This window comes from Solea senegalensis, linkage group LG17, assembly GCF_019176455.1.
Source record: "Solea senegalensis isolate Sse05_10M linkage group LG17, IFAPA_SoseM_1, whole genome shotgun sequence".
Classification (NCBI taxonomy): domain Eukaryota; kingdom Metazoa; phylum Chordata; class Actinopteri; order Pleuronectiformes; family Soleidae; genus Solea; species Solea senegalensis.
The window spans coordinates 15,338,127-15,362,790 of record NC_058037.1 but is presented as its reverse complement, the minus strand read 5'-3'; the positions used below and the strand labels follow the sequence as shown (position 1 = coordinate 15,362,790).

The 24,664-nt window shown below is 41.0% G+C and overlaps 1 non-coding gene across 1 annotated transcript; it reads right to left on the bottom strand.

Moving 5' to 3' along the window:
- Positions 1 to 1,500: 1,500 nt before the first annotated feature.
- On the bottom strand, positions 1,501 to 1,572 carry trnap-cgg. Its single transcript has one exon. It is a non-coding gene; the product is annotated as a tRNA-Pro (tRNA).
- Between the last annotated feature and the right edge of the window lie 23,092 nt (positions 1,573 to 24,664).

Sequence of the window (24,664 nt, the reverse complement as noted above, 5' to 3'; positions counted from 1 at the left end):
AAACAGGACAGAAAATATAGTGAGGTGAGAAAAGAATCAGGTGAAAGGAATGCAACAAAAGGTAAAAGGACAAAATAAAACACTGACAAATGCAAGACAAAATTAAAAATCTACCCAAAAGACAAACTGAGGCAAGCCATGAATCAGGTGACAGAGATGCACCGTTAATAATCCTGGCCGTCGCTAAAATGTGACACGTTGCACGAGCTGTCTGCACACGCACAAACTCTCCAGCATCAGCAACATCCATGAGCGCGTCATCAAAGTCATACTGTGAGCCCCCTATTGTCAGGCCACCGTTTCATTACCGGATTCAAACAGACCGGAGGATCTGGAGCTAAAGCAGCGGCTTGTTTTGGAGAAACCGTTAAAGGCTTCACTGCTTATGAAAAAAACAACAAAAAAAAAACCAGTATGGAACTCATGTTCAGCCTCCATGTTCCAGGAATTTACCTGCAATAGTCAGACCTCCAGGAAGCCGAGATCAGTGACCGCCACACAGAGACTGCAAATGTGTGCACGTTTTTACGAGTAACCCGAAGAAGAGGAGGGCGTACCACTGACAGGTCACTGTTTCTGATGCTATTTTCAACCACAGCTTGTAAATGAAAAGTTTAACGTTCTCCTGGAGTGCTTAGCAGAACCTACAGTATAAGGTCACGTTAAAAATATCAAGATTCTCTCCGGAAATCCATGTGGTGGAAGAGGACACTCTTGGTCCTACATATTATGAAAAAAAACATGATTCACAACAGTTTCAGGTGTAAACTAGTCAAACACAATTATATCCATATGTCCATAAAACATATTTATATTAGATATTTTTCAATGCCAAGTTACAAGATATTTCAAATAAAGAACTTAACTTATTACTAAACATAAAAGTATACAGATTCACAGACAGCATTACTGAATGTGTCAGTGTTTTCCAATCTAACAGCAACAGGTAAAGCTGAAGTTGAAATGACCTTCAAATAAAGAGACTAGCAGGTGTTTATTATCATTAAAGGATATGCAACTCAGTTGACAATTCATTAAAGGTGAACTCCTGAAGGAACAACTAGACATTAACTAGAATTAAACATTCGAGAACTGAGTTATCTTCAACCACACAGAGTAACAGTCTGGCAAAGAGTGGCTGGAGAACCAGGAAATAAGTAGAGCTGCTTGATGATTAGATTGGGAGCAGGTGTGCTCCTGCCGCAGGTGAACTGATTGCATGCAGAAGAGAAAGGAGGAGACGTAGGCGGAGACGAAGGCGGAGCATGACCTATAGGGCCTTAAAAAGTACTTGACGTTAACATTTAACGTATAGCTAATATTTAGTGATGGGATAGAGTAGTCTGTTGGTACATATACGTTTATACTTCTACCTACTCCTTTTCAAACATGTGACGAGATGTACATTTGTTGTCATTGTATCAAAACTGCCTTCACACAAACACCAAGTGATGTCAATTTGACACAGATCTCTTTTACTTTGACCCCTAAATGTGTATTGGGCTCGTCCGGGATTTGAACCCGGGACCTCTCACACCCGAAGCGAGAATCATACCCCTAGACCAACGAGCCACACCTAAAAACCAGTAGATACTCATCAAGGTGCCGGCTTATTATTAGTTTCCCATTTTGATCTTTTGCTTTTCTATTAAAATTTTATTATTTGACCCAGGACAAATAATTAAATTGCACATGAAAACATAGTGAGAAAGTTGTTGCATATGAGTCATAAAGCACATGGAAAAAGAGGGAAATGAACAGTTAAAACATGATGTGTCAGTGTGTGAGATGTGGACAAGATGAAGCCACGGCAGCCTCAGTGTGACAGAAAAGGAAAAGCCATTGAGATGCTTTTTAGTTTCCCGTCTTTCCATTATTAACACGACAAAGTCAACCAGAAAGTCCCAAAATGCACCAAGAAAAGGCAGTGAAGGAACCTGCGTGTCAGTATATTAAAATGTAAATGTTCTATAAAGACATGTTTTGTTTTGTCTCAATTATGCCTTTGTTTTGTCATTTAAATGTTGCATCAGAAGCAGGGAGAGGCTTCCACACTGAGATTCACTCTCAATTCCAGCCAAGTGAATCCTCAGAGAGGCTTTTTATTCATTTGTGACCATGAATGATTAAGTGCCACTTCCCAGAAAAAAAAAATGAATACGGTTTTCCAGGAACACAAACAGTGTCTTCATTCATATTCCACTCCTGATCCAACTCGTTGCATATTATAAGAAAATAAAACCAGTAAAGCAAAATATGTGGACCCAGAACGTCAGGCTCCTGTAGATTTATGTTGGATTCAGCCGCGCGTCAAATGTGTCTCTTCGACTGAGCATGTGAGGAGGCTGAGTTTGATCATTTTGTTTATAGACAGCAGAGAGTGCGTGTTCCAGACGAGCCATCAGTGTAATCATTCACCGAGTCCCGAGCTGGTGACATGCCTGAGGTAACATTGTTTGACTCACTGTCTCACAGGGGAAAAATACCTGCTCGCGCCAAATATGACATGCGGCGTGCCAGTGTTGAAATACCGGTCTGAGCATCGGTGCTCGTGTCTCAATCATCCGTCAGGAATGTGAACTCCCGCTGAAACAGAAACTGTCACGTGGTGGTGGTGGAACGCCACGTGGGGTTCACCTGTGGCCTCATTCTCGTTAAACTTTAATTCAGTCCAACAGAAACCAAGCGAGAGAATGATGCCAACTATGGCTTTAAAGTACTTTTATTTTTTTAAAGTATTAATTTTCCTGCCTGATCTACAGGCAGTATCTTCTACGACGTGCTCCTGTACGTTGACCAATACGATAATAGAATGCCGACATAATCTGGCACGGTGTCCATCGTGAAAGACAACAATATTGTGTAGTTTTGGGCATTAGCGTTGCTGCTGTTCCTGCATCATGCGGCTCCAATTTTCGTCAATACAGTCTGGAAAAGTGACAGATGGTTTCGAAAAGTTAATGTCATGCACAGCATAAACTGAAAAGCTCTTCTCTCAGTGTGCGTGTGTTTGAGAGAAAAGTGAGAGATCACATATTGAAGCTGGCAGTATTTTGGTAGTTGCTCAGAAGTTCTGCATTGGAGCCTAAAGCACATGTCACAGGTTTCCGGAGAAAAGTTTGATTCATTTTGAATAAACACCATTATTATTCACCATAAAACGTGGCCCTTCAGAATGTTTACGTTGCCGGTGGCTCCGGTGCGAGTCCTGCTGAGCTCGGACTTGGACTGTATGCACTGTATACACAGCACACTTTGGCAGGTTCACCCCAAACACTTCATAAATGGGTGATGTGTTGCACAGAAATTGGCTGCTGAGTGGTTTATGGAGCGAGTCATTGCAGGGGGAGGAAAAGTTCAAACTGGAGTGAGGCTGTAGGGTCTAGGGCTCTCTGCTGAATACATCTCACTTATATTTAAGTGATGTAGTTTGTCATAACACACAAACCTAAAGGGAACAATTGTGCTAAACCCTAGATTATGGTTTTTCACCTTGTGCTTGAAATGTGAAAGAGGGTTATTCCTATATTTAAATTACATAAAGATAAAGTGTGTAGGACTATATGTATATATCATTTTGTTGTATCGTCAAGTATCTCAAAAATACCTTTGCACAATGTGGAGACAGATGTGTGATCTCATTAAATCGGATTATTCATAGCTTGACGCAATGATGGTGTCTTTTTCCTGCAGAATAAGATAAAGAAAAGAAATACCCGAGTACATGGAATACTGAAAAAGAGAGGGGAGTAAACTACTACTTAACTGGATAGTGTGAATAACGTGTGTGACGAATAAATTGCCTTTAGATTGTACAGTTGACATTCATACAGTTGAGCATTCCCACACTAACTGTCATGTTAACCGTCACACAGTCAGACTGAGGATGGAGAGAATGTGGGTTTATTGTTAACAGTAAATGTAGAAATGTAAATTCAGACACTATGATTCATCCTCTGAGGATGCTGAGATTCATGTGCAGAGTTTCTCTCATCAAATGTAATGACTGAAGAAAACAGCACAGTCATCCTTCGCTCTGCTGCAACAGAGGCTGAGACAGTGGCGTTGCCGTCTTTGCTGTGCGACCGTCGTGGGAAAATGGACAGCTCCCTCTTTTTGGCAGCTGGCTCTGTCCTAATATGGTCAGCGGGGCTTTTTTAAATTTTATTTCAAAACATCCAGTTTAGCTGTGCAGAGGAATGAGAGCAGTGTCAGTGTCAGTCTCTCAGAGTAAGACATCAACTGTGTCACAGCCGTAGTGTCAGTGTGGAAATACTGCATCAGGCTGATATTGTCCTTGTAGTGACGGCGCACATGTGATATCTGTGTTCTTGTGTCTTCCTTGTTGACGATAGCTGATTTATGCGAATAATGCAGAAGAAAAACACAACACAAAGTCTTCATTTCTGGTTAAACTGTTGTTATAATTCAAGAACTAAAAGCACTTTGAAATTAAATATAGACAGAGAAACTAGAAAGTAAATCTTTTATTCTTTCTATTTGATGATGTCACTGATTTCACAACCATCACCAACTAATAAAAAAAAATAAAATCTTGCATATTAGTTTTGTTAATTTGGTAGCAAGCAGCAGTTTTTACTCCCATAATGCAATGCACATTTGCATCCTTCAAAAAATACAAGTAAAAATGACGATAAAAGTCAAGGGTCTAAATTGTGCCTACATTCTCATTATTGGCTTCTTGTTTTGCTCAAACAGCCAATAGGAGTGCCCTTGCACTCTGAACTGCTCTGTGATTGGTCGACGTCTCCTGTCAGGAACCAGATAGAAACAGCCAAGTTACATAAGTTCTGGTTCTCTCTCAGATCAAGTGATTTACAAAGATTATAGTGGAATTATTACTCAATCATGACAAAAAACATGTTGCCCATCCCATCATTAATTAAACGCTATTGTGAAACAAATGCACCTCCGACCTTTTACTTTTGCCGTGAGGAGTTCTCACAGTTAGAAGGTGAGTTAAGAAGCCGAGGGAGGCGGGACAACAACCACTCCTGTTGCCTTTGGCAGAGATCCTCGCTGCTGCCTTCCACACTCCCTCTGTTGTTTCAGAGCAGACTCTTGGTCAGAACACCCCGAGCGAGGATCCCAGTTAGTGGTAATTGTCCTGTCAACAGCAATCACCGACGTGGCCCAAAATATGTGAAAATTAAAACCAGACGCCGTGCGTGTGTTTTGTTAAACTCTACACATAATACAAACACAAGCCGTCCGTCCAAGGTTGCTAGGACGGTTCCTGCCTTTATAACTTATCACAAGTTGCTTAGCTGTAGAGGGCTTAGTGCCACGGAGTAATTATTCATTTATATAATTCCAATAAGTACAAAAAGCTGTGTTTTACATGGGAAACAGAAAATGTGTCTCTGAAAATGCTCTGAAAATAAAAGGGCTTGAAGTCGATGAGTGGTGAACTCAGGCAGACGGAAAAGAAGAAGACCTTAAATTTGCAATTGAGACCATTAACCACTCAGTAAAATCATTATCTCATGGAGTTCCTCTTTTGGAACCAGCAGAGTCGCCCCCTGGTGGCAGCCTTTCTTTTTCAAACCAGATGGCTCCGTCCATGGCCTAACTTAGGTTTCTCCATATTTCCCACATTTAGCATCAGCAGAGAGTAGCTACGTATTTCTGCTTGCATGTACATTTAGTCTAGTTCCATCCACACATGCATTAGTCCACCATTTTTTTCTTTGTTCATTCTCTAAATGTGTGCGAATGTTATTTTTCACGATTTACACTCATGCTCCCGAACGTCATCACGACCCAAGTTGGTGTCACAAGCGTCAGCCAGCATTTATTTCATGAAATTTAAAATGGAAAGCATGTACTTTGGTGATTTTGAAGTAAAAATAATTAATATCTGTGGATGTATATGGAAAATACTCGTGTTCACAGTTTCTCGTAGGTTTCCACATCAGTGAGTGCAAAGAATTCTGTGTCTGCGATGAAAAACACCCAAGTTCCCGTCTGCGATATGAACGTCTCGGCTTTGGAAAACCTCACAGGAGGATCAAATAGTTCGGACACTGATTAACAGACTAATCAGTGACATCACTGTGTCTGGGGGATGTCGGCCGACCTCGAGTTGAGCCACACATACACACCAGGAAATACGCTGAGGTTGGTCCAAAGGGCCTGTGTTTGCACCGACCAGTCTCACGCCAGTCCAAAACGTCCAAAAACAAGAGAGTGTAGAGAAGAGAAGAAAAATAAATTCTTACAGATCAATCACATTTAAATCTCAATAATAAAATGTAGCAGGTCCTACCTTGCTTTAAAAGAGCAAGTGTTAAATAAATGAAGCTTTTGTATGCGTTATGATATTACCTCATCCTTTTAATGCTATTGTGCTATCACTTAATCCTTTAATCCGATTAAGACATTAAAAAGTGAAATTTGGCCATGATAGGCATGTGAAACTCTGAGTCCTGGCCAAAACGACTCGTGCCAAATTTAAAGAAAATGTCTTCAAGGGGTGGATTTGAAATCGCAAAGTGACAACAAAGAGATGCAAAACAACCACAAATGACATGCAAATGATACCACAAGGATGAAATGACTGCAGCCAGACACAACGACATACAAAACGACTGCAAAAGCATCCAAACTGACAACAAATGACATCATTGGGTTGTTTTGTTGTGTTTTTCAGGGTCAGAGAGTGGAGAATCACCTGCAAAATGGGTGCACATGCTTCTCCGAGTCGGTTTGGGTGAAGGTGTTAAAGGCCTTTTACTTGTCTGGACACATTGTCTCGTAATAATATCACGTCATTCTCAAAGACAGGGCAAGATTTTTGCAACAGCTTTGGTTCACAGACTGGATCTACCGGAGGACGCGAACGGAAGGACAAGAACAAAAACAGTGACAGAGGAAATCATTTCATTTTCTTCCTGACTCAGATAAAAATGAAATGCAATGAAATGAAAAGTTGATTCCTTTCTTTGAGCCACTTTTATTTTTTATTTATATCTTGGGAGAAAATATCTTGGTTATGATGAACACAAGCCAACTGGCCGGAGTGTAAGTGCTTATTAAAATGAATGATTGTAACAGTAGTAGTACGTGACTGCTGTGTTTTTACAGTTCAGACAGGAAACAATGTTCTCCTGAATCCAACCTGATCACACACTACTGGAATAATTGATAACATGCACAGTTACTGAGTCAGGGAGGCTAATAAGAGGCCTACAGGTGGATTCCACTGCAACGAAAACCATCACAACCCAATAAATGTGTGGATAATATCACATTTGTGACAACTAAATCACAACTGTATGTGTTGTATACATGTGCTGCTGAAAATATGTACAAGACACACAACTTTAGCTGAAGTTTGTTCTTTAACTGGGCTTTATTTTGTGTTTCAGTAACAAAGCAGACGTTGGCTCATGTGCATCGTCATGCTAGCTTACCTTACAGCGGCTACTAGTTTGACTAGTGAGCCAAACAAAATTAGCAACATTAGCATTTATTATGGTGTTGTGTTTGACCGTGTGTCTTAAACTTAGTCTTTTCCTCACTATGTGAACAAGGAAAGTGATTCCTTTTTTTGATTGTACAACAAAAAACATGCTCACAATAGCAACATTGCTAGTAAAGCAAAATGGCTGCAAACAGATTAGCGCAGAGCTCTCAAACTCGCAGTTGTCTTCATACGGCCCATGACTCACAGCTATCGTGATCGCGATATCATGATGGACTATCGTAATATAGTTTTGTGCTGTTACCCACCCTGACTACTTTCTAAAAGATGGACATTTTTTCCACATTACCGGCCCACTCCTGACCAGACTCCATGATTAACAGTCCCCATGTCACCTGAGTTTGAGACCTCTGGATTAGATTATGATTTAAAACACAGAGAAACGCCTACAAAGTGAATTCTGTTGCTCAAAAAAAACTCCGTCCTTCAGAAGTTTGATAGGATAACTGCTTCTTGTCCTTGTCTGCAGTACAGTATGACTCGACAGAGCCAGACACAGATACTGTTACATTGTTCACAAGGACCAAATAGAGGCAGAACAATAACATGAACAGCAAAACCCTCACACTCACTGCCCTTAAATAGTTAAAAAAGTAAAGAGGCTGCTGCATCATGTTGTTATTATCTCCAATGGTCCGCATTAAACTTCTGAATATGTTGTCTGGAGTGAGCAGCTCTTGTCAGCTTGTGACAAGACACCAACATTTCCTGTTTACACTGTTTTACATGTCAAACAAATCATCTCTGACAGAAGAGAAAGCTGCGGTGATGACAGTGTGATTCATATTCAAACAAATAGTAAATGAATGATTTGTCTTCCCCTTGATGACTGATGCTGTACTCCCCACCACCACCACCACCAAAATAAATATTATTCACACTCATAAAACTGGACCAAACAGCTTCTGCCAGTTTCTCTTCCAGTCGTCTGACTTTGGTTCATAATACGGGAACCGAGGACGGATCAGACAATAAAACCATCGTCTGAGTGTGTAAATCCAGTGAATGTTCTTTACGCTGCCTTGCACATATTGACGGCATTGGCCAAAACCATCTCTCAGAGTTTCTCAGATATCTAACCAGTTTTCATCCTCTTCCCAGAATAAAAGCACGTAATGGTTCACAGCTTCAGTATTTTCCCCAATAATTTCATGGAAAGTTTTTGCCGTATCTGCCTTAAATGTAGCTCATATTTAGCTGTGAATTGCACTGACATTTCTTTGAGTGAAATGGAGAAAGAGTTAGTGGCCATACATACCAAGTACCTGCTTGTTGTATTGTCTCAGGTACAAAAACCTTGTACGACACGTTTAGAATTAAGATTTCATTTAGCAAATCACACGATGCCTGGGAAATGCAAATTCCAAGATCTGTGTCTCAGGAAAGAAAATTACAAAGACCGACTTGAACCAAGATCCCAAGGACAATCGCTTCAAATCAATAAAAGTGGACGCCACGGGTGAAGCGTCTCTTACAAGTTCCCATCTTAACGCTGTGTCAGCATATTCGGTCCTAGAATTTGAGGAAATTGGTCCAGGACGGTCCTTAAAATCTGTCTCCAGTTATTGTTTTTGTATTTTTTTATTCAGTTACTCCTGCAAAATCAATTTCCTCTTTTTGGGCCAATGACGATATCATTTAGATGAACTAAAGTGACCTGCACACATTGTCTTGTCATTAACGAAGGTTAAAGACGTTTCTCCAATGATGTTTTAATACATTAAAAAGAATGTGTGCTCCCCTTCAACAGATGCACGCATCTAACCCTGCACACATTCTTCTTCACAGTGACGATTAGATATATATTAACGAAGCGACAATGACCAGAACCCATTGTGAAGTGGACAGGGACTAAACGCCTACAAAATCCCTATTCTCAAACCATCTGAGAAACAATTCAAGTCTCACAGAAACACTTGGCTCGTGGGGTGGATTCCATAAAGGTCACCATAGTGACTTGTGTTTACTCAAATAACAGTGTCGTCCACAATCTAATCATCCCCTCAGAGAGATACAGCTCCCTACATTTAGTCATTGAGCCAGAGGGAAGTGTGCTCCTCCTTTCTCCTCGTGTCTTTGATCTTTCTCCCCTCTGGGTGAGGAAAACTGCTCTGGTAGCAGCCTCCTCCTCCATCCTCACAAAATGAGATGACTAATCCTCCTTGAATTCATCACGCACACTGAAGAAATTCTCCTGACAGTGAGTGGAGCCATGATACGGCCAGATACATATGAAACAGCACTTGTTTCCTTTTCTCTTTGACAGTCGCTGACAATCTCAAGAGTTGGTCCGCGTGGACGTTTCCATCACACCGTCAGTGAGTGGAAACTGGACCAAATGGGGGAAAGCGTTAGGGGCGCTGCCAACTTCTGCATGGCCTCACTGGACCTTTGCAAAATGGAAACAGTTCTTCACATTGTCATGAAGCAGCGAAAAGGCTCTGGGGAAGCTCATGGAAATCCAGAGTGTGAAACCGGGAGAGTGACAATATACTGTATGTTAATATGGTAGGACATAGACATCCACCTTATCAGGAAGACTCTGAATAACTGATTCATAGAAGGTCTTATGAGTGGTTATGGAGTTACTGTCATTTATAATCTCCCAAGACAACTGGATATTCTCTCTCTTTCAGACAACATGTGTGTGGAAATCCCAGTAGATCCTCAGTTTCTGAAATACTTACATTTCTGTCACATTCAACTCAGTGAAATCGCCTTTTCGTCACGACCACCCCACTGGCTAATTAGATGTCTGTGTTAATGCGGGTCAACCTATGGCCAAGTGGAAAGGGAATTTGACATGTGACTGGAGGGTTACTGTTTGAGTCCCTACCAGGTCAAGGGCTGGAGTACCCCTGAGCAAGGTATCCAGGTAATTGGACACTCCAAATTGACCCCAGACACGAGGGCTTTTATCCAGCGTACTCCAAGTGACGGCCCCCAGTCCAGATAAATAGGTGGGTTGCGTCAGTGTAAAAAATCTCCCCTAGACCGGGAAAAGCCAAACGCAAAAAGAAAGCCAATGCACACTGATATTTGAAGCACACACACAGCAACACACAATTAATCTCACTCAGAATACAGAAACTGTATTCTCCAATCCTCCAACAGTGTTACAGCTATGCCAGCATCCATCCAAACTCCGTCTTAAACTCTTCAATGCCACCAAGTAGCCATTCTACCAGAATGAAAAGCCAACTGATCAACTTAAAAAGGAGAACAATGATGAGCTTTGTCTGTTTGTCTGGACATACACTCGCGTATCTCCTGCGTGTGTTGCTTGGCAGTGCTTCCATCCGCACACATAGTCCAGAGCTCGGTCTGCTCTGCCCGGCCACCCACTGCACCACCAAACAAACCCAACTCTGTCAGTGTCGGTAACAGCGCGGCAGTTTCCTGCCGAGGGCCTCCTACCGCCACACGAACCCACAGCCAATTATCTCAGCATGACTCTACATGACGACGTCGACCCCGTAAGTATTGAAGACCATGGTGATGGTAGGGTTGCAATGAACCTGAAGCAGAATTTGTACTTTTCACTTGAAGGCAAACCGAAGGGGCCACAGTGGCACTTGGTCAAAAATGACCAAACACAGTGAATTCCTTCTCTCTGGTGCAAAACAACCTTCAAAAGAGTCTGAAAATGTCCACACAGCACTCGCCAGCAAACGTGCTGAAAAGTAAGCTTGTGCGTGGCTGTGGTTAAGCATTTTAAACAGGTTATCCTGCAAAAAATGTGCAATGTAATTAGTAGCACATGCGATACATAAGCATTTCTTTTACCTCTAACAGGTTTGCGATATAGCTCTTGTGAGTGGAAATGGAAAAAAAAAAGTAAATATTACTAAAGAAATAAATCACAACTCAAATCCCTAACAATATTTGCTCTATCATTGGCATGTTCTCCTGTGCTGTGGTCTCAAAACAGAGCATTCCTCCAAAAAAATACCTTGCTTATGTACAGTTTTTGGCCAGTAAAACCAAATCAGTAAATTTCCAGCAGCTGAAAAAGAGCTTTTTGAAGCGCTGTGTCTTTTGCACATGCTGCGAGTTATAGGCAGTTTTTTCTTGGAATAATTTCATGCATTTCGCCAAAAAGTTTTTCGCCCTACTTCAGAGTAAAGTGGCTTTAAGTGTACATTACAAACAGCACCAACCGAGCAGAGAGTAGGAATCGGGGGTGCTTGAAACCATCAAATTAGGAGTAAATGGTCTAGAACTGAACTAGAAAGGAAAATCCCATTAAAATGGTCCAACCTCTGGATGCAGCAGGGATGTGGAGTGTGTTAAAAAAAGCTGATGATCTGCAAATTTGCGAAAAATAGGATCCCAGGTGGAAAAACTTATGTAACATGTTATCTTCGATGACTGTCAATTCAAAAATCCCCAAACAGTCTGATTATATTTCTTTGGTAAAGTTGGCACGGAATCCTTCAGGATGTAGAGGGCAGCATTTTCTGTCTGAACTCCACCCAAGCTTGAGCGAATCGTAACCACACCTGATCTGAACTGTTTCAAAGGGTCTAAACCCGATCCAATGTTAACTGAAGCATTGGGTTTTTGTTACTGTTTGTCACTGATACCATGGTCACAATTTGCATGGAAACGTTAAGTTTTATTTTGTTAATACCTTAGATTGTTGTAACAGAACATCCAACTGCTTTAAATAAGGCCAGAAGAGACAGAACCTAGAAGAAGGCCAAAGATGAGACCTAGATTGGGGGATTTTAGTCTCATAAAAAGTTCAAAGAAAGTATTGTAGAAATTCATCCACAACTGGCATATCTCAAGGCTAAACTTGTCTTAGAAACACAAACAAGGTGGAGCAGTGGGTAGCACGTACCAGCGGCCAGGGAGGTTGGGCTGCCCCTTGCTTTGGACCTTCCTGGGATTTGGACTGGCGACCTTTCGGTTACAAGCCCAATTCCTTTCCTCTTGGCCAAGGGCATGGTCTTTTGGCTTCTCCCTTTTAGGGACACCACAGTGGAACATCTGCCCATATACATTTGATTTAGCAGAGATTTTACACCTGATTCCTTTCCTGATGCAATTGTCCAATTTATCCAGACTTGGGACCAGCATTGGTTGGTGTGGCACTCACATTGTTGGGTTCATATCGAAGGACTGCAGGTGGAATCGAACCTAGGCCCCTATTGGCCGACTGAGCCGTTCTGGCCTTAGAAGCTAAACTATTAAATGATAAAAATTAATCCTGGAAGACCACACAAGGAAAGACGATCTAGCAGTTTAGAGGAACTCAAGCTTCCAGGACTGATCAGGTATTGACCAAGCAGACAAAGATCATGGAACAAGAAAAGAACAGGAAGTGCCAAAATAAAACTGGATATGATATGAAAATATAACTGTTACATAAGAGTCAAAACCCTTTGTCAGTGCTGTTGAAAGTCGTTGAGCAGAACAATACACCTGAAGCAGAATTACAGGTTCTTACGCCAACACTGTACCACACTTCTTGTATCTGCTGCAGCAGAGCTACGCCGAGTGTTCTGGCGTCCACAGATGTTGTCGCTGTTATCTCAGCCAGTCCCAGGGAAATAATTGAACACAAGATGATGCTTATGTTTCCACATGCATGGCTCACTACAGCCTCTGCTCGGACTGCTGCTGTGTGACAGGAGGATGGACACTTTGGTGTCAGAGACTGTGGTGACCCTGACATCCTGGATCCATGCAGTAGTGGAAAAAATTGCGTAGATTTGATGAACACAATGTTTGGTGTGGTATTTCAAGTCGTCAAGTTGAGCGCAATTGTATGTTTTCACACCAAATGTCATCAATTTCTGCAGTACGGAAACTTACGTACTGACCCTTTAAGGGTCCAGTATGTAACATTTAGGAGAAAGTGGATCAACTACCCATATGTTTGTTTAAATGTATAAACAAATAAAACATTTTATTTCAATCAGATGTCCACGATATGAAGATACATGTTTATTTAATAAAAAACCAAAAAGTCAAATGCTTAAGGGACATTAAGAGTGATATGAAGTATTATGAAAAACAACGAAAAATGACAAGCATGGAAAAAGAAAAAAGATGTGAAACAGAGACACACATGTTATGAGTAATCCTCGCTAACATCATTGACAAATTTCTTTAGTTTACTATCCAGCTGTAGCATTTCTGTTTAAAACAATCTTTTTGACGTAACCAGGTTCAATGTCGTTGAAATTCGAACAAGGGAGAGGAGAGCGGGCCAACGGGGCAGCTGCACCAACTTTACCTCTTCCTTCCTTCTGTGCTCTGAGCACGAAGAACAGGGAGAACCACAAAAAGCACAGACTGACCCTTTATTGGCCGGAGCACATGTATGTTTGAATCCACACGAAAAAGGCAGAGAACCAGGTTTTACTCAAACCAGCTGAGAGATTATAGACAAAATATCAGGTGACTGAGAGGATTTTTCATCATATTAAGCTGAAAACTAATTTCCATTGAAATATTCTGTTACATGGAAATGTATGATTTCTTATTTCTCGCTAATATAGGCAACACATCCAAAATAAATCAACGCTGCGTGCCGTGCAGGACAGACAAAACAACCAAAATGCAGAATGTGTCTGCAAACCAGAGACACGTTCTGCTTTTTTGTTTTTTTTTGATAAAACATGACATTCAAAGACGTCAAATTGGGTTGTGGTTGATTGTTCTCACCATTTTCTGACATTACATGAACATTTCATCATCATACAAAGCAAAAACAACAATATTTTATGCATCATTAATTTCACAAATGTGTGCCATTTACCTATGACGATGTAATATTGGAAGATCTATGAGTCTTAAACAGCTTTGAACTGATTTAATTAAAAATAATCTTGCAAATGTATGCTGCCATAACAGAAGAAACCCTTAAATAAGGATTAAGGTCAAGCAACCAGCATTGATTGTAATGACACAAATAAATGTAAGGGCATAATTAAGAGGGGTCTTAATTCTAAATTCAGGTCATCGCAAGTCACACAGCTCAGGTTGTTGGGGTCACTTAACATTTCAATCTTGTTTTTGTAATTACAAAAATGTCCAGCCACTGTGCTTTTTTTTATTTTTGCACAAAAATGCACATCAATAATCTAATGAAAACGTAAGTGATATCTCTGAGGAGGAAATAATTCAGTGGAAGAGCTAACTGTGTCTGGATCCTTTATTTCTTCCTCCGAGGCAACCTTCATGCATCAAAGGCATACTTGTCCAGTCTGGGCAGTAATACGCTGATTTTCTCCAGCTCCTGTGATGCATTATAGGCCCATTATGCAACTCCACTTTAGAGCGCTTAAGGAATTTATCCCACTTTTGACTCACAGCATCTTTTACTTGTTTGGGGAATCTTTTTCCATAATACTCAAATCCTAATTGACAGAACTAGGTCAAGGTGGATCAGGACATCCTAAAGAGCAAAATATTACAACCATAGACGAGGTATTAGGGGCGATATAGGACTTATATGACACCCAGACGTGAAAATGACACTGTCAGGCCTTAAGGATGCACCATTTAGGTAGTCACGTCATCCTGTTTCTCCATGTCATGGCAGCTCTGTGACCAAATATGTGGAGCAAAGCTGCTCTCGCATAAATCAACGGTGGTATGCACTGACAAAGCAGTTATCCCCTCAGACACAATAATCACCACACAGCAATTAGGCTGAATCTGATAGTGGGAAAGTACAGTCTTATCAGTGTGTAAGTACTGTGCACTCTGGCAATGATCAGGAAGAGTGCCTCCGTCTCAGCCGACTACGTGACTGCGCTGTGGCCTACGGAAGAAATGCATGGACGCTGGATTCTCCTAATGTGCATGTGACCCGTTCTTCTCCAACGCATTAGTATCGAATCAGCTAAAATGAATTTTTTTTTTTTTTACGCTCGTCCAAACTGCACATGCGACTAATCATTGAAAGACATCAAAAGTGCTATGTGGACATGGACGGAATGAAAATAGGTCACGTAAACGTGCCTGTCCAAAAACTCTGATCCGATACAGCCCATTCGCGACGACCCCTTTCCCCCCCGACGTAAATAAGTTGATGTAACAACAACACCTATGAAGAAATCTACAGACACTTTCGTCAACGTCTAAAAACTATAGACCAATCAGAAGAGAGGAATAATGAGATGAGATTCAGGACTAATCTCTTTGCGGGGTACGGGGAAAGCGGCAGAAATGACGGCGTTAGGAGGAAAGAGAAGCGATGCCATACTGTATGTTTGAGAACATCTCCATGGTTACAAACCTGAGTAATAATGGTACTCTGACTTTAAATTTAACAAGCAGATTGGCTCTGTTCTAAAAATCAATTCCGGCAAATAGCCAAGATCGAACATAATATCTTGATATTAATCCATAGGTAGATGCATATTTATCCCAATCTGACTTCCATCCATTGGTTCCCAGCGTGCTACAGAAAGATCCAAATGAACTCAATCCTAATCTGCATGTGCAGTATTTGGAGTAGAAACGGTAAGAACATACAAACTTTACACCAAACGTCAAACTGGAACTGGAGCTTCTCTCACTGAACATTCATCGAAACTTAGTCAAAACACTTGAGTTTTTCTCATGGATAAACTGCAGCACTGTCGCAATAAACACTTGCTTCCTCTTGGAGCAGCGGCGGTCGTCCAACTCCACACTTTGTTTGCGCTCAACCCAACATTCCTGCATATTTGTGAAGGAGATAAGCCTCTGATTTTTTTCCGTGTCGTCCCCGACAGGATACAAATGTGTGAAGCGTGTTTCAGCACAAGCGTCTTGAACAACTGGAAAACATTTTGGTCTTTTATCAACAAGGACTGGAGCGTGACTGGAGATCGGGAAGAGAGACGAGCAGGCGATTTCTTCACTGTTCAAAAAGTGAAAAAGTTTAGATGCCAACACTTGAAATGGTTCCACGTTACTGCTTTCACAGAATACAGGCACTTTAACATTCCTCAAAATGCAAACAACCCACTGTGGGTTTTTTTTTTGAAAGTGGCAAATACCACACATTCACTCATTCTCAACCACTGTACAGTGGTCGGGGTGACAGCGCAGGAGAAAAGGAAGAAGAAACCAAGACACCGAGTGAAGGAGCGGCCAGATTATAAATCACTTAATTGTAACCAGAAAGGAGACGCTCCTTCTGCAGTGAGTTCCCCTTCAAAACAACGTGGAGAGATGATCAAAAATGAAGAGTCTTTGTGGAAAAACGTTAGCGCCATGTCAAGATTTCACTTTCAATTTCCATGAACTGTGACATGTGAGATGATACACCGTCTACAATTCATGTTTCCTCTGGATTTGTGGGCCTGGCATGTTAAACGACAACAATAAAGCTTCACAATACCCCGTATTATTTTAACTGTAAGGAAGAAAAAAAAAAAAGTCTGTGTTTCGTACGCAAGCGGTCGGTCGTGTATTTGTTTGTTTATCGGCGCGAGTGCGGAAAACTTTTTGTTTTCCCCAAGTTATTTGCAAAGAGTGGTGACAACCCTGAGCTGTGCAAGGATGCAGACAGAAGCCTGGAGAGGGAGAGGATCGGGTGGGGAAAGGCTGGGATGATTGTGATGATGACAGTGAATGAGAGGGACAGAGACAGAGCCAGAGAGTCTGAGCGTCACCGCGGGGACACAGCGCTATTCATCTGCTCAGAAATCCTCACATATTCCCAAGGGTATCAGTCTCACAGGGAATGAGGCAGAGCATTCACGGGAGGAAAGAGAATCACTAAAGAAACAAGTCAAAAAAAACAAACAAACATATTTTTGACTACAATTTGTCATCTACACGGTGTGTAGACGCGATTGGGACTCCAAACGAAATCTTAAAACAAAAGGTGACTCATGACATCTGTGTTTCAGCTCATTCCTTCATAGGCAGAGTATTCTCAGCACATGTGGGTTTTGACAAAGCCAACGAGGTGTGAATTTATCTCTGCGATGAGGCAATTTCACTTTTTTCTTTTCTGTTGTTTTTTTTTTGTTGGTGAGCGTCAAAGAAAAACAAGAGGTTATGCAACAGTATTTTCAATGTTTCGTTGGCACGATTTCAAAGCTGCTCATTCTTAGACGTCTGATGTGAGACGCTGGAAGACGTCTGAGGATTAATGGCCAAGGACATTCTGGTGATAAAATATGAACCAGGCTGCAACGGCTCTTAAAATTTCCTAGAATCACAGTCTTGATGAAGCATCAATCAATATTTATAACTATAACGATCACTATGACTTAGGTTTTTTGTTTATATATAATTTATAAATCATCCTTGAGGTAAAATACTGTGAGTTTGGTGTTTGTGCCCAAATACTGACAGGGTTAAAAGGAAAGTTTGGTATTTTTAGCCACTGCCGCTGAGGGGAATTCTTCGCACTTTGAGGTTGTTTACTTGGGTTAGCATAATCTGCATAGGAAGCATTTTTCTCCATTTAGAACGATAAACATTTTTTTTTGCTATAAATAACATGAGGAAACAGGTTGAATGCCATGATAAAAACAGCATGCCCTGATAACACAATCTGTACTAAAACAGCTCTTTCAGAGAAATAAACAACAGAGACACTGATATCTTCCTCACAAAAGTACTTCAGTCCTTCGCGACATCACACTATCTTTGAATCGCCATAAATTCAGTCAGGCAAACCTAAAAAATAACCTTTAATTCAACCTTCTGTCACTTCTGTAACCTTTTTAGCCTCTTATTCAACTACATGCATAGTGTTAGCATGCTAGCTTGGCTACTTAGATTGTTAGAATCGAGTAACAGACACAGATATAAAGAACAACTTCCTCTGCTGACTTTGACACTTTCAATTTATGGCGGGACTACCGTTAGCATTAGGCTAACATCTTGTAAAAGCCGCAGCATTTTTTGCTGGTACCACAAAATGAAACGCTCAAAATGTGTAACTCGCCATTGTTAGCAATACCACGCGGTAACATAGCTCTACGCGGTATTTTGAGCATTACTATTTGAAACTATATTAAAGTAAAGTAGCAGTGTTTGTATGGTTTGTTTGGCAGCCATCTTGGACTCCCATGTTTGGTTGGTGAGGTCGCTCTTTCCGAGTTGGAAATTCCGAGTTCTATCTACAAGTGGAACACACCATAAGCTGCAGAATCGCAAGCCGAAACGTGCCTTGGTTAAAAGCATGTGTCAAGGTTTTTAAGCCAGTCAACAGAACGATGACAGTCCACAAGAAGAATATCAGGGTTTATGCATAAAAGCTAGCATTGTCGTCTTTTTGATAATATAGATATTGGCCTTGCTCACAAGTTCATCCTTCATTTGTCCTTCATTCTCACAGTTTACAAAGGTGACACCATGACTGGTAAGAGCTTAACAACACACCAAGGAGTCTTGAATCCACTTCTTGCTGTTGTGTCAGGTTATTATCCTTGATACAACTACTAATTAGACATGTTTTTCCTGCAGCAGATTACAATTACGGGCGTACAGCCTCACCACACCTGTCCAACATCTGAAGGCACGAGATGCTACGGTGCAACATCGCATAATTAAATCACAAATTGGTGTTTCGGATCAGATATTTTCAGTCGCGATGATAACGCCGCAGAGCCGTGTGACAAACTGCCCTGTCGTGTCTCGCCTCTGTCTGATAAACCTTTAAGCCCAATGATCTGTCACTGTGGTTGTACTTCAACACCACACCAGCACGGTTCCTTAAAGCAGGTTTTTTTTTCCCGCTTAGTGACTCGTCGGTGAACATCATGAACATTTTAAGAAATAAATGAGTGGATGTTTCCTCTTTGAGAAACACCAAAGCTGGTAGAATGAGCATTTTGATCACGGTGAACACAAACGTGACTAATAAATCAACAGAAATGTTGCTGATTGTCGTCATATCACCGTCTGTAACACTGCAATGTAACGTTCACAACCTATTCTGATGAAAGAAATCACTTTGTAAATTATATTATAACGTCGCCGTTGGCAAAAATATTCCGGTATAAATAACAATCTAAATAAAGACACGTCGTTCTGTCTTTTTTTACATCATAAACAAATAATACATCTCTTTGCAACCCACACAATAAAATACCCTAATGTGCTGAATGAAGCTGCTTAGCAACAACACAATTTACACAAATCCAGCGCTCCTCAGGATGCTAATTTGTACGGAACGTTCAATGGCAGCCATTTGACGCCGTGAGCAACATAAAGAGCGTGTGAAGAGACGGTGTCTGCGATAATCTCTCAGCTGCTTCTCCCTCACGTATTATTACAGCCTTTTACAGTGCAGGCGGTGAATGTGTGAGATATGTCAACACTGGGTGTCTGCGCCAACAAGGAAACATCACAAAGCTACGAGCCGCACAAACGCCCAAATGAAGAGGAAGTCCAAGACAAACAAAGACAGAGGAAGTTTGCTAATGATTTTTTTTTTTGTTTTTTGTAAGGGGAGAAAAGTTCTTCGAGGACACGATTGTCATAGTGAACGTTGTCTGTGAGCAACGCTGTGAGCAGACGTGATCGGACAAGCCTCAACCTGAGTCTTCTGACTGACACGGGTTTATTAAAAGAAGTGCTATTATCTTCTGACTAATGATTTCTTTTTTTCCCTTTGCTGCTACTTGTCTGTGCTTTGTTGCTATGTTTCGGGTACTCCAGAGCGATGAGCCATAATAATCCAATGACAGCCAAATTGGCTGCTGAAATAATAAAAATGCCACAGTGAAAGGGGTTAGAGGAATCTGAGTTACAGCTGCTCTGATGTGGTGTGACTCTTGATGGACAGTGGGGTTGGAAATCGTAGGGTAAAAACCAAAATACATCCACCATTATCCTGCTGGGAACTCCTTCTTTTGGCCAGCTTTACTATATTTCTGTGATAAGTGCCACCACAAGGAGTCATGAAGTTCTTACATTGACTCAAATTGACAGGAAATATTCAAAATATGGAGATTTATTAACCATATTACCCCCATGGATGAGGTTGTAACTGGAAGGTTACCTTCCACCTGCTAATCTACTGAGATTTGTATGCACAATAACTGTCTCTAGACTTTACAGAGAATGCTCCAAAAAGGCTCCAGAGGTCAGTGGAGAAAAAATTAACTCACATATCTTTGCGTTTCAACTCATTTCCGACTCAATGCTGAGTCTTTAGCTCATATAGCAAGTTTGTTGTAGACAATTGTGTCTGAGCCCCACTCGCACCTGACATTTGAGTCCTTTACATGCTGTAGTCCCGACAGTGGGTATTTCTCATGTGTCCTCAGTAGAGTTGCTCACCTTGTGGATGAAGTTTCGAGGAATTTCGGTGCATTTCAGAACACGCACTGAACATTTTTGGGGGGATTTTGAAGCGACAGTTCAGGCTCTCAAACAAAACCAGAGGGTATCTGTTTATACGCTGGACTGCATGCAGACATCTGCCGCTGTGTTTACAAACTATGTTGACAGAAATTGGCAATTTTGACGGTGAAATTGGATCCTGTAAAAATCCCACATAATGTGAACGGGTTTTCCCTCTGATTTGGACGAGAGCGTGACAGACAGGTATCAAAGTATCGCCGGAGCGGACGTGTTCGTTGCATAAGAAAAAATTCCACTGTTGCAGCCCAACTGAGAATAAATGTCAGCAAACGCATTCTACGGCTTTATCTACATGTTTATTATGGCCGGTTTACATTTCAAGAAACCAGGAAGTGGTAATGTTAACATCTGTGCCACACGCTCACACAACGTGTACACCCCTGGCACTGATAAGGTGCAAACATGCAAAACACTGTTGTGTCTGGTGTAAACGTCTCAGGAGAGCGGCAGGAATGCAGTCGGGGGCTATCTTGGTTTTTAATAAAAGGAGCACCAGGGTTTTGTGAGGTCTGACCCTGAGAAAATCTGAGGTAACACGTTCTGAGGCCCACTCCTGTGTCTGGCTGCGCGTGCAGGAAGGAAATCACGCAACACATAATTAATGACTACAATTAAGTCACTGAATGCCTAATGTACAGGTTAGAACTCAACGGAAAAGCAAAATTAACAATAAACTTTCCCATAGTAGAGAAAAAACATATACACGTGTCCAGAAGCCAAAGCGCTAACAAGCCTTCATTTATCCCAATTTTACAGCCACCCAGAGTCGGTCGGCCATGTCACTCTCTGGCTCAAAGCTCAGCTTAATCCAAACATTAAGAGTATGTAAATTATCAGACGTTCTCCAATAAACCCAGACGGTCAATGGAAAATGATCACTAATGAGCTACCATGGGACGGCGGAGGGCGTGGACCACCCCACGTCTTATTACCCTGGCACGCTGCAGCCGTCAGTGTGCTGTCAAAGAGCGCTCTGCATCCATCAGTCATAACATTTAAAGAGAGAACGAGTGAAAATGGCACCCAATTATGATGCACGGCTTAGTTTTTGGCTTCTGTGCCCGTCTGGAGAAAGCCACTGGGTTTCTGCACTGAAACAGCTAAAATAATGAGGCCTGATTGCGGAGTTTATGGTTTTGGTTTCAGACCAACAAACACTGACCTTTACCTTTATGTCCGGACACCTAGAACCAGAGGAATCCCACATTTATGAAAGTGCAAAAGAAAATGTGTCAATCTTCACTACTTTTTAAATGCCTTTTCTCTGAGGTCACGATAAGACTTAACCTGTTGAATCGATTTACTCTTTGACGGTACGATCACTGCAGCCGCTCGTCGCCTCCTCTGAACTCTACACCTCAGCTGGTCTTTGAGTCTGGGACATTTCAAGCCTCTCCAGTTTCTCATAATGTTCCATTGTCTTGTTACGTAACGACAGCATAGCAATTCAAACTGATGAGAGGTGGAGTGAGAGGCTGCTTAAGGTACTTTGACAGATGTAAGACGTTGGAATCAATTCCTTGTGTCATTGCCCTACATCCTTGTATGACCTTCAAACCATACACATGTAATGATTTATATGTTTTAGGCTGCTTTCATACAGGATGCAAATTTCTGTATGGCACTTTGCTCATCCTTAGATGTTTTTTAAATGTGCTCTAGAAATAAACTTGACTTGAAACGGCCATCGTGTGTGGTGTCAAAGTTTCATGGTTTAACTCTGTAGCTCTGTGTCCGGCCATGGATGTCGTTGTGACCACACAACGATGGCGGTTTCTTCTCTGCTGACGTATCCACGGGAGATAGAGAGCATAGAGCAGCTTGTGGCGCAGAGCTTTAGAGTGCCCACACAATAGTGATATAGTGATTCTACAGCAAAGTTGGAGAATTTCAACCATGTGTGTGCATTGACTTAGATATTAGACGCTAACATTCTAGTATAAGTCACATGGAACTGTAATGGATTGTTCAGTATAGTTTTTTTTCACACATATTCTTTTTTCTTCTTAGATTGTGTGCCTTATTCTGAAATCATAATCCCTTGTAATCCATCTCATGCTAATAAGATGACTTTTTTTTAATGTCAACAAAGAAGGAAACGTAGTACGATTGCACTCCTGATGATCCGCCACAAAACAAATAAAGGATGAGACCTCAGTTTGTCTCATGGTTTGCTTTAGACATGCTCTTGCTTTGAGTGAATGGATGGTGGATGAATTCAAGTTGAACGATGACCTCACACAGTCGTTGCCTTTTACTGCGGGCCAAACAGAAAAAAGGCAACATTTAATTTCTGCTTTCCTTTTAAAAGCGTGTTTTCCTTCAAATTCACTCATCACAACACATGTAATCATAAGCACGCCGATTGTTTTTCGCCATCCTTTCAAGTCCTAAATCTTGAGCGTATCTAATCTCAAAGACGTGAAAAACACCAGAAATATTTGCAGTGTTGTGCTCGAGTGGCCGGTTCACTCACAGTCGCTGAAAGCTCCAACAGTTAGAACAAACTTTCCATCCACCGCTGCTGTGTAACAATATAAATCATATCACACACACACAGAAGACGGTGTGACTTGTGATGGGACGTTATTACTCATCCAGCCTGTGTCATAATTCTGTGCCACTGCACTTCCTCCCGTTTGTTTACTTCCAAAAAATCCTACTTTTATACTGCATTTGTATTTTATACTTCACATTTGTGTCATTTTATGTCCAATTACTTTTTTTCCACCGCATCACTTGTTTACCTTGTGACCTCGTTTTGTTGCTGTAACAATTGAATTTCCCCAACTTGGGATCCATAAACCTGATGAATGGAATCTCATCTAAATCTAAATCTAACGTGAGTGAAAGTCACAGAGGAACGCTAACCACGCAAATACAAACGCAGATCATGTTACCTGAGGTGACTTACAACTACTGTCTCCCTGCTTCATGTTTGTGGAATTACTTTTTTGAGCACAATAACCACGACTTATACGATTTCAGCTCTTTTTTACTCATTAGTAATACTGGACTAAATGTTATTCTTTAATAGACAAAAACAATACACTTGTAAAGAGACCAAGAGAAACAATAACAGACGGATAAATGAAGACATTTGCGTTCAGGTGCAGACAAAACAATAACAAAACATTCCAAATAAGTAACAAATTGTTCCATTTTTCTTTTTTAAAAAAAGCTCTCCTTTCCCTTACTTCCCCTCTTTACTTTCAACTATTCATTCATTTATTGAATAGGAACGCTGCACATTAAGGAACATTAAAATGTAAATATGCTAGATTATAGCCGATTAAGACCTCAAATAAAACAGGAAAGAAATATATAAAAGCATTTGTTTTCAGTTAACTAGAGAGACTTCTAAACAAATGTCTATTTATTCAGTAAGTTCAGATAAAGGATAAGATAAGATAAGATAAGTGTAAGTAAACACACATGAATGTAAAACTGCAGGGTTTAAAATCCCACAAAACAACAGCTCTATAAATGTTCTGTGTGGAACAAATCGAGGCTCCAGATTTGCCTCTGTGTTCTTTTTTGAATGTCTGCACATGTGCACTGAGGCCCCTCCCACTGGCCTTGCCCTCCGGTTTCCCATTTACGTCACAACTTCTTCTCTCTCGCTCTAAAAAAGAAAAATTGTGAAAAATGTAAAAAAAAAAACACCTGATTATACAAAGAGCAAAAAGCTGCGTCTCATTAACAGTTAACAAGGTATCGTCTCGACGTTGTTTTCCACGTGAAATGCGGTTGATACGTTCAGTATCAACCATTTGTTGTTCATGTATAACAAAAGAATTATTACATAAGTGACCATCA